Raw genomic sequence first — 8,999 nt, 5'->3', positions numbered from 1 at the left:
TGGAGATACTTAAGGTAACTCACACTCACAAGGAGAAGGAATGTTCCTGAGTAATTAATGAGTCAGCAGAAAAATGACCGCCAAAGAAATGAGGCACCATTCAATTTAATGTCAGTAATATTCTCCAAACATGTATAAGCTGGGGCATGTATAATGAGGGAATTAAATCATGAAAATGTATGACATTGCATATAGATGTGTATGAAAGGCATACACTTTGAGTTATGATGACATCCTGCCTTCAGTTTACCTACCCATATATACATGTGAATACAACATATTCATTGTCTAAAAATTGCTAAGATTGCAGTAGAATTTCAGTAGAAATAAAACTGAGTACTCATGTTAAAAAAAAAAAAAAAGCCATAAGCTTTGGAGAGCTGGGGCTGGGGATTTAGCTCAGCGGCATAAGCGCCTGCCTTGCAAGTGTGTGGTCGTGAGTTCAATCCCTGGTACCGATAAAAACGAAAAAGACAAAAAAAAAAAAAAAAAAAAAAAAAAAAGACAAGAAAAAAAGCTTTGGAGAGCTGGCTGAAAGAAGTTCCTTCAAGCCATGCGGAATAATTAGTAGAATGTCTGACCTTGATGACTTACTTTTCTCTTGGTCTTTAGAATACTTGTTCCATAGGCCTGGAGTTCCTTGGGTTAGATCAAAAGCTGAAAGGCAGGGGCTAGGGATTTAGTTCAGTGGCATAAGCACCTGCCTTGCAAGTGTGTGGTTGTGAGTTTGATCCGTGGTACCGATAAAAAAGAAAAAGACAAGAACAAGTAAGTGCTCAAGGGCAGCCTTGAGTTCCTGTTTTCTCTTACTATCTGATCATCGCCACTTCCTAAATACTCCTTGATTCTGTCTATACATTTCTGTCTGTCTATTCAGGCCACTCTCAGCTCTCATCTCAACCTTTACGTGGTCTCCTAATGGATCTGTAGTCTTTTCTGTCACTAATCCCTTGCCCTCACTGCAGCCAAAAAACCACAAATGGACTTTGCCCCTTCTCTAGTTAGCATCCCTTAATGCCTTCCATTGTCCTCTCTGTATCAGGTCCACACTTGGCCTGCTGCACACAGACCCTTCCTCCCTTACCTTGGTGCATGTTCCCAGCTGGCCCTGTGAACTATGTCACACACACCCTGTTAAACACTGCTTCCTCCACTCAGTCCTTCCTTTCCACCAACCACTTCCACCCCTTGGCCATGACTCCTCTTCATTGCCAGGCATTATCTCTGGCATCACTCTTACATCTTAGTTTGGTCACGTGTTCCTTTTAGGAGCTCCTATTCACATCCTGTGCCTCTCTATCCATTGCACTGCATTGTAATTGCTTGTTTGTGTGTGTGATTTGCTCATTAATTGAGTTTCTTGGAGGCAGAAGCAGAATCTTGATCATTCCCGTGTCTCCGGCCTCTAGCATAGGACTTGATAAATAATAGTTATCAAAACAAGTGTAATGACTGCCATTTACTGAACAATTACTATATGCCAGGTACTGTGTTGAAGGCCTTATGTAGATGATCACAGATAATCTGGTGAAAGCTGTCCAGATCTTCCAGGAATGAGGATCTTATTTGATCCTTGACTGGGAATGCTGCAAGAAGAGACTAAGACCTCATTTCATTTATCTGCCAGCAACCTGAGGCACAGGCTTCTTTTTTTTTTTTTTTTCTTTTTTCTTTTTTCTTTGTACTGGGGATGGAGCTCACAACCTTGTGCTTGCCAGACAGGTGCTATGCTGTTGAGCTATAGCCCCAGCTTGCACTGGCTTTTATTAAATCCACTGTGTGTACCAGGAAAAAGGTGTAGAGTTGCTTAGTAACTTGTCAGATCAATCTCAGTTGTACTTTGTGGACTAACTTGGCTGAGGAAACTGCCAGACTGGGTCATGCTTCCTTCCAGGGGTTACCCGCAAACAGGGTACCCCTCTAGGTCCAACTCAGAATTGGACTAATGGATCATACCAGCTCCAGAGCGCCCTCTGGCTACTGTTTTCTTTGAGAGTGCATCAAAACAGGAACTCCTTTTACAAATGAAGTAATTGAGGTTTAGAGATCCTGATGATTCAAATCTTTAATTGGTGGAGTTCAGACTTGAATTTCAGCAATTAACTCCAGCGTTTACACTGTTAACTGCACACTCAGTACATATAATAAGTGAATCCATGACTTAGTCCCGCTAGGTGCCAAGGAAAAATGTAAAAAGCTACAGTTGAGAAACAGAACTTTGGACACTCGATTTTTCCCAGTGCTGAGGAAATGAGCAGCAATCAGCTGCTATGGAAGATTACCAATCAGTCCTATCAATGATGTGTCCGAACGAAGCTGACTCATAACACGGGTCATGGATAGAAACTCAAGCTGAATTATGATGATCATTTAAATGAAAATGTCACCCAAAAGGTTTTGATGTCTGGATGATTTAATCCATTGCTAACGGAACATGAGCTGGCATAGAAGAACAACCAGTTCTGTCTGATCTATGCAAAACACTGATGTATGCAAAATCCAAGTCAATTTTGTTTGTATTGGGGATATTATCAGAGATTAGCTCATGCAGCCATGTAGACTTTCTCAGCCATCCTCTCCCAGGAGGACTTCCAAAATGGGCAGCCTCAGTGACAGAGGCCAGTGCACCAGCAAGGAGTATCTGGATGGCCAGGCAGAGGGGCACAGGCAGTAGGTATTAGCACAGAGTGGGAGAGATGTCTGCACTAGCTATGCTATGGAGACTCCAATGATAAGTTCTATAAATACACCCTGGTGGAGGTGGAGGGGGAAAATCAATATGGCTTAGCTGCAGTGTTTCAGATTGCAGCAATAACTTTGCATCTGTTTGTTATTAAAAGCTGAAATCTGTATGCTTGAGGCCAGCTGGCTTGTGCTCTCAGACCCCGTGTGGCAGGTACATCCTGTAACAAGCACGTGGACCCTTAATCATAAACTATGCTGTTTTTCTTTTTTAACTGCCTGCATTCTTTCCCAAAAGGAAAGTAGGAGCCATGGATGCTCTAACTGATTGGCCCTGCTGGCATGAAAGAGACAAGAAAAGAAGAAAGAAAAAAAAAAAGAGGCCTTTATTGAAGGCACTGGGAGGCTGCCGAAGAGATACAAACATCCTCTGAGGGAGACAAACAAAACCTCGGGCTCTTATTTGGTCTTGACAGGGATGATATCAAAAGGGCGGGCAGAACAGACATACTGACAGCTGATTGGGGGAGTGTTACCGTGCAAAAAGTAAAAGTCCGATTTTTCAGATTTGCAAGAATAAGGCAGAAGTCGGTGTTGAAGGTAGGCTCTGTCCAGTGCCATATTGACTTGGAACCGCGCACGAGGGAAGAACTCGTCACTAATTTTTTGTTGTTGTTGTCGAGACAGGAAAGGAGAAAGTGAAGAGTAATGGGAATGATGTGCCATCCAGGAGAGAGCTGAGCAAGCAGGAGCAGGCCAGGGCTAAATGGGTAGGAGTTGCACCTGGCTGGCGCTGATCTTCAGGGCATAATGAGTAGAGTGCATGGGCTGTGATTCCCCTGCTGGGGGTGGGGTACAGGGCTGCCCAGGTGTGGTCCACAGTCCTTGATGTGGAAACACTGTTCTTGTCCCCCTCCCCCAGCCCAGACACTCTCACGACCTTTAGGCAAAAGCACAGGGCACAGGGAGAACAGCCCAGCTGGGATTTTAGAGACACAACATGGGAGAGTAACTGCCTCTCCCAACCCCAGGCACATCAGTCTGTTCCCCTCACTGTCATAGTCCAACCTAAAAAAGAAAAAATTATCAGGTACCATGCTGACTGTCAGGACTAATCTCATTTATCTGCCTGGCAGCCCTAGGAGACATGGCCATTATTAAGTACAGATGAGAATCAGATTTACAGATGCTGAGTAACTTGACCAAGATCACCTAGCTGACCTTCAGGTAGACCCAGGGTCTGAAAGCAAGTGCATCTGACTCCAAGACCTGGATTTTCTCTCTCCTATGTGAGTCCCAGCTGAGCAGCTGCACTGAGTTACGTAGCGTAACCCCAAATTCATGGCCACCTGGAATCTCAGAATGACACCTTATTTTCAAGTTGAAGTTTTACTAAGTTGGTATGCTAGCACATGATTATCGTTCCAGCACCCTGGGAGCCCAAGGCAAGAAGTTGCAAGTTCAAGCCCAGCCTGAGCAACTTTAAAAAACAAAACAAAACAAGAGGTTATGCTAGTCCTAAGAGTAGGACTTAGTCCAATGCCTGATATTCTTTAGAGAAGAGGGAAATGCCGACACATAGACATGATGATACAGAAGGTCATGATGATTGAAAAGCCAAGGAAGATCAAGGGCATGTCACTTCTGCAGTCGAAGTCTTGAAACAATAACTCACGCATTGTCTTAGTTATCCTTCATCCAGCAAGAAAGGTTTTCTTGATTCTTCATCTCTCTCAGGCAAGAATTAACTCACTTGTTGTTTAAAGAATATATCCCTGACTTGTGCTAAACTCTTAGCTCATTTAGAATGCTATTCTTTTATTATAAGTGATTTCTTTCCTCCTATCTATCAAGACCCTCCACAAGTCAAGGTCAGGTCTTAGTTGTCACTCCGACTAAACATAAATGAAGTAATAGTTTATCAAGCCCAAACCAATAAATAGCAGGTTGTGTCAGGAAGGAAGTGGAAACTATCTGGTTTCACTCCAGCAAACCTTGAACACTTGGCTCTGGGACTATAATGATAATGTCAGCTCAGCCCTTGATCTGTAAGAGTTAGGGATTTTGTGGAGAGGACACTCCTGTGTCAGTCTGAGTGTAGAAGTTCAACTAAGCACTCAGCAGAGGGCCAGGGTCCTTACTTTGTAAACATTCTCATCCTGAGCAAGAGGTGGAAATGGGAGAGGGTTTGAGTGCTGTACCCAGCTGGACGGGATTGGGGTGGGGGGACTGCTTACAATATAAGGGAGGAAAAGAGGTTTGCTCTTTCCCTTTTGTTCTTGCTGCTTTTACTGTCTTCTGCCACCTTGAATTTTTGCCCCTGTGCCATGCTTGGAGCAAGTTGATTATGGACTGAAACCTCCACAAATTATGAGCTAAATAAATCTTTCGTTCCTTAATTTTGAGTGTTGGGTATTTTGTCCCAGCAGCAAGAGAAAAGTAACTAAGACACCCTGTGAGTGGTTAAGTACCAGTTATATCTGGATCCATCATGTTGCAGAGATAGCTAAAGTACTCTGGGAGCACAAAGAATAGAACCATCTGGTGAGTCTGGGAAAGCCTCCTGAAAGAGGGGTCATTGGTATTGAAAATATTTTAAAATCTGTAATACACATAGGTAAATGCTCCAGAACTCAAAAGCTACCAAAGGGTGCTGTATTAGTTACCAAAGAGTGCTAGGACTATGTTACAAATTACCACAAATGGAGTGGTTTAAAATAATAGAAATATATTGTCTACAGTTCTGGAGGATAAATTCATACCTGACCAGACCCACAGCAAATACCAAGGACCAAGGACCAACATCTTGCCCAAAGACTAAGAGGAAAAATCTGTTCTGTCCTTTCTCTTTAGTTTTTGGTAATTTGCTGGGCTTCCGTCCAATTGTTCCTTCATCTCTTCATGTGGCGTTCTCATTGTGTGCTTGTCAATGTTCAGATTTCCCTCTCTTTAAAAAACGTATTGGTCCATTTTAAATATACATAATGATAACACCCACCATAGGGAATTGTACCTGTATATGATATCTTGCTTTTTTTTCCCCCATTCCTCTGCCCTCCCTTCAATTCCTTTTCTCCTTCTTGCTTACAAAAGCTTCCTTTCCATTTTTTCTTCCTATTCCCTTTTTTTCTTTTCCCTTTCTGCCCTTCGCTTGTTTACCTTTTCATTTGAACATTTTGTTCCCCTTTCCCAATATCTAGTTATACATTTTGGTTCTTATTTATACTTTAGCTTTGTTATCACAGAGAAACAATATAGAATTTAAACATGTTTGTCTGATTCATTTCACTTAAGAGTATGTTCTCAAGGTGCATTAATTTAGCTAGAAATGGCTCCACGGTATCCTTTATGGGCAAATAGTACTTCACTGTATGTAAAAAAAAAGTCACATCTTTACCTATTCATTGGCTGATGGACATTTGGGCTGTTTCTCAGATTTAGCTTTTATAAACTATGTCACTATAAATGGGATGCATGTACATCATTGTGGTACGATGTTTATGATATTTTAGGGAAAATACCAAGTGGGGAGGAATAGCTGGGTCAAATGGGACCTCTAATTCTAGTTTTTTGAGGAATTTCCACAGTGGGTTGCACCAGTCTATACTCCCCCACAACGGTGGAGAAGGTTTCATTTTCCCCACAACCTCACCAGCATTTGTTATTGGTTGGTTTCTTGATGACAGCCATTCTTTCTGGATCAGATGGAATCTTAGCAAGGTCATTTGTTTGTGTTTCCAGCCTTCCATTTCAGCTCTTGGAGCTTTATTCAAATGAGAGCGATAAGACCCTGCTTGGTTTTCACTGTCCCTGAAGGAGCAGGCCCTGTTTGGCCCAATTCCCTAGAAACCCACTACCATAGTTCTCCCACTTTCTTCAAAACTTCCAGGACCAAGGAGGCGGCCTGCCTGGAAGCCTTTTCCTGTACCTGTACTCACTTAGGCCCTATCCTTCTTCCCACCCATCCACCATTCTTCTTGTGAGGTATGGGAAGAGCCTAGGAATGATGATGTTCAGGTAGAATACCCACTGCTAGCTTCAAGGGCAAACTATCTGCTGGCTGGAACAAACAGATGTCAGTTACAGCCAGTCCTTATGCTATGCGTGTATAATGTACACACATGCACACAAACATATTCTCTTTTTTAAGGGACTCATTGTAGTTTGTCAGCATTTAGCTAATTATAACTGCCAAATAAGGTCCCATTTTGAAGTAGTGTGGGTTAGGACTTCATTTGAGTTCGAGTGACACAATTCAACCAATACCAGGTACTCAGTGAAAAATATACTTCCCTTCTGACATTCAGCAGCTTCCCAGTCCTTGCTCCTTGGGCAACCATTGTCCACAGGGTACTGGATGTCCTCCAGGGTCTTCTATTCATTTACAATATTTGCCTGTATGCCCATTCTTCCCTTTCAATGTAGCACATTGTGTGCTCTGGTATCCATCTCACTCTTTTTACTTAAAAATATTTCTGTAGATTTTCCCTGTCAGTCCATACAGATATTATTTATTCTTTTAAGAGGCCATATAGTCCTCTGTGTTGATTTAAGTGGCTCCCTACTAACAGACATTTAAATAGTTCATCTCTTACAAACAATGCTGCAATGTATATTTTTATGCATATGTCATTTTGCAAGAATGTGCAAGTAGATCTACTAATCCCTGGAAGCAGAAGTGCTCCATCATCAAACCAGTGCATTTTAAAATTTGAGAACGACAAGAAGCCACTGTGGTTGCTGTTTGAGTGGTATAGAAAGGAAGAAGTTGACACACTGGGTAAAAGTTGCTGTCTGCTTCCCAGATTCCGATACTCACATAGTGTTGTGGAGAAGAGGTTGTTCATAATATAAACAGGTAGTGAGAATTTGCCTGTTACAATGGAAAATCCTTAGAAGGACCCTTTAAAAAAAAAAGTGCATCTTGTGTGGCAAATGTGGAGTATAAGCCCGTGCAGCTTTTGTCCCAGTTTATGTCTTCATATACTGGATGCGTTCATGGGAGGCATATAACAGGTCTGTAGGAAGAAACAAAAGTTTCAAAGGCAATTAAGAGAGCTAGATAATGGGGTTAATGCCAGTAATATACAAGGGTCAGACATTCTGATCTTTGCCAATCTGATATCTTCCTTTTATGACTTTAATTTGCATTTCCATTATTATGTATAATTGGACATCTCTTTCACGTGCTCAAAAGACTTTTGGAGTTCCTTTTCTGCGAACAGCCTGTACCTATTCTTTGGCTATTTCTCTGTTGAGACTGAGGAGGAATGAAAAGGATTTTTATAGATGCAGAAGAGGGAATAAAACAATGTCGCCAAGTAGTTGTGGGATACACAAAGACAAGGACACTGGCCTTGGCAAATATCCTGAGGTGTTCTGTCTCTTGTTCTAGTTGCGGGGGATTTGTTACCCAAGTCTCTCCTCCTCCCACTACCTAGGCAGCAGCCAGCTCTGAAAGCAAGAGAAAAGATTAAATTCTAGGTTTAGAATTGCAAATTTGAGTTTGGAATGTGAATTATCACAGAAACCACTAGGCCACTCTTCTGAGCCTGGTTTATCTATAATGTTGTTTTAAACTTGGTTACAGGTAGAGGGAAATGAGAGGTAGCAGTCTGTCGAATCCATTAGGAAGAGGCTTGGGAGAAAGTTGTCACAGAGTGACTGTCAGCAACGTGAGCTACAACACAGCATTCTCTATGGGCTGTTCTTTTGTCTTTTCTTCACTGACTAGGGTTAAGATCAAATTCAAATCAGCAGGCATTTCAGTATAAATCCCTTATTACCCTAGAAAGTATGACCAAATAGGGTCAAAGAATTGTTTTCAGGATTGAGAAACAATTAGGATTGTATGGGGGGGGGGATCTCTTGTCAGGTGGTTTTAATGATGAGATTGGTGTTGCATCCTCTATAGTTTCCAGAAAGTACGCAAAGTTACTTTCAGAGGGTCGACAAAACCTCATTGTTCTGTTCTTCTACTCTCCAGGAATTTATCCAACACCTCCTTGCCAAAAATGCCTGAGATAGACTCTACAGAAGGTTTTAAAACATATAAAGAGCTCTGACCCACACATTCCAAGATGGTAGACTCTGGCTAGTAAGATCAAGACTGAGGTAATGGTTAATTTTACATATCAATTTGACTGTGTCACGGTGCCTAGACATTCATTCAAATAACATTTTGGATGTTTCTGGTAAGGTTTTTTGCGGGGGAGAGAAGGGATATGATTAACTTTTAAATTTATGGGTGTTGAGTAGACATATTGTCTTCCATAATAGGGATAGGCCTCACTCAATCATTTGAAGATCTTTAACAG

At 41.9% G+C, this 8,999-nt stretch overlaps 1 protein-coding gene across 2 annotated transcripts in view; it reads right to left on the bottom strand.

The window, feature by feature from the left end:
* Positions 1 to 3,046: 3,046 nt before the first annotated feature.
* Positions 3,047 to 8,999, bottom strand: part of LOC134475224 (uncharacterized) — a 43,683-nt gene continuing 37,730 nt past the window's right edge. Inside the window, exons 2-3 of one of the 2 annotated variants that reach the window (XR_010046251.1) lie at positions 7,502 to 7,700; positions 3,047 to 3,750 (exon numbers count right to left, since the gene is read on the bottom strand). The gene's annotated coding sequence lies outside the window, so the exon portion shown is untranslated. Of the gene's footprint in view, positions 7,701 to 8,999 lie in introns of both variants that reach the window. The other variant, XR_010046250.1, reaches the window with a different exon arrangement.

This window comes from Cavia porcellus, unplaced genomic scaffold (genome assembly GCF_034190915.1).
Source record: "Cavia porcellus strain 051 isolate PalLab524CR breed Dunkin Hartley unplaced genomic scaffold, mCavPor4.1 scaffold_2, whole genome shotgun sequence".
Taxonomy (NCBI): domain Eukaryota; kingdom Metazoa; phylum Chordata; class Mammalia; order Rodentia; family Caviidae; genus Cavia; species Cavia porcellus.
Note: the sequence above shows the minus strand (reverse complement) of the source record. Positions and strands in the feature narration are given on the sequence as shown.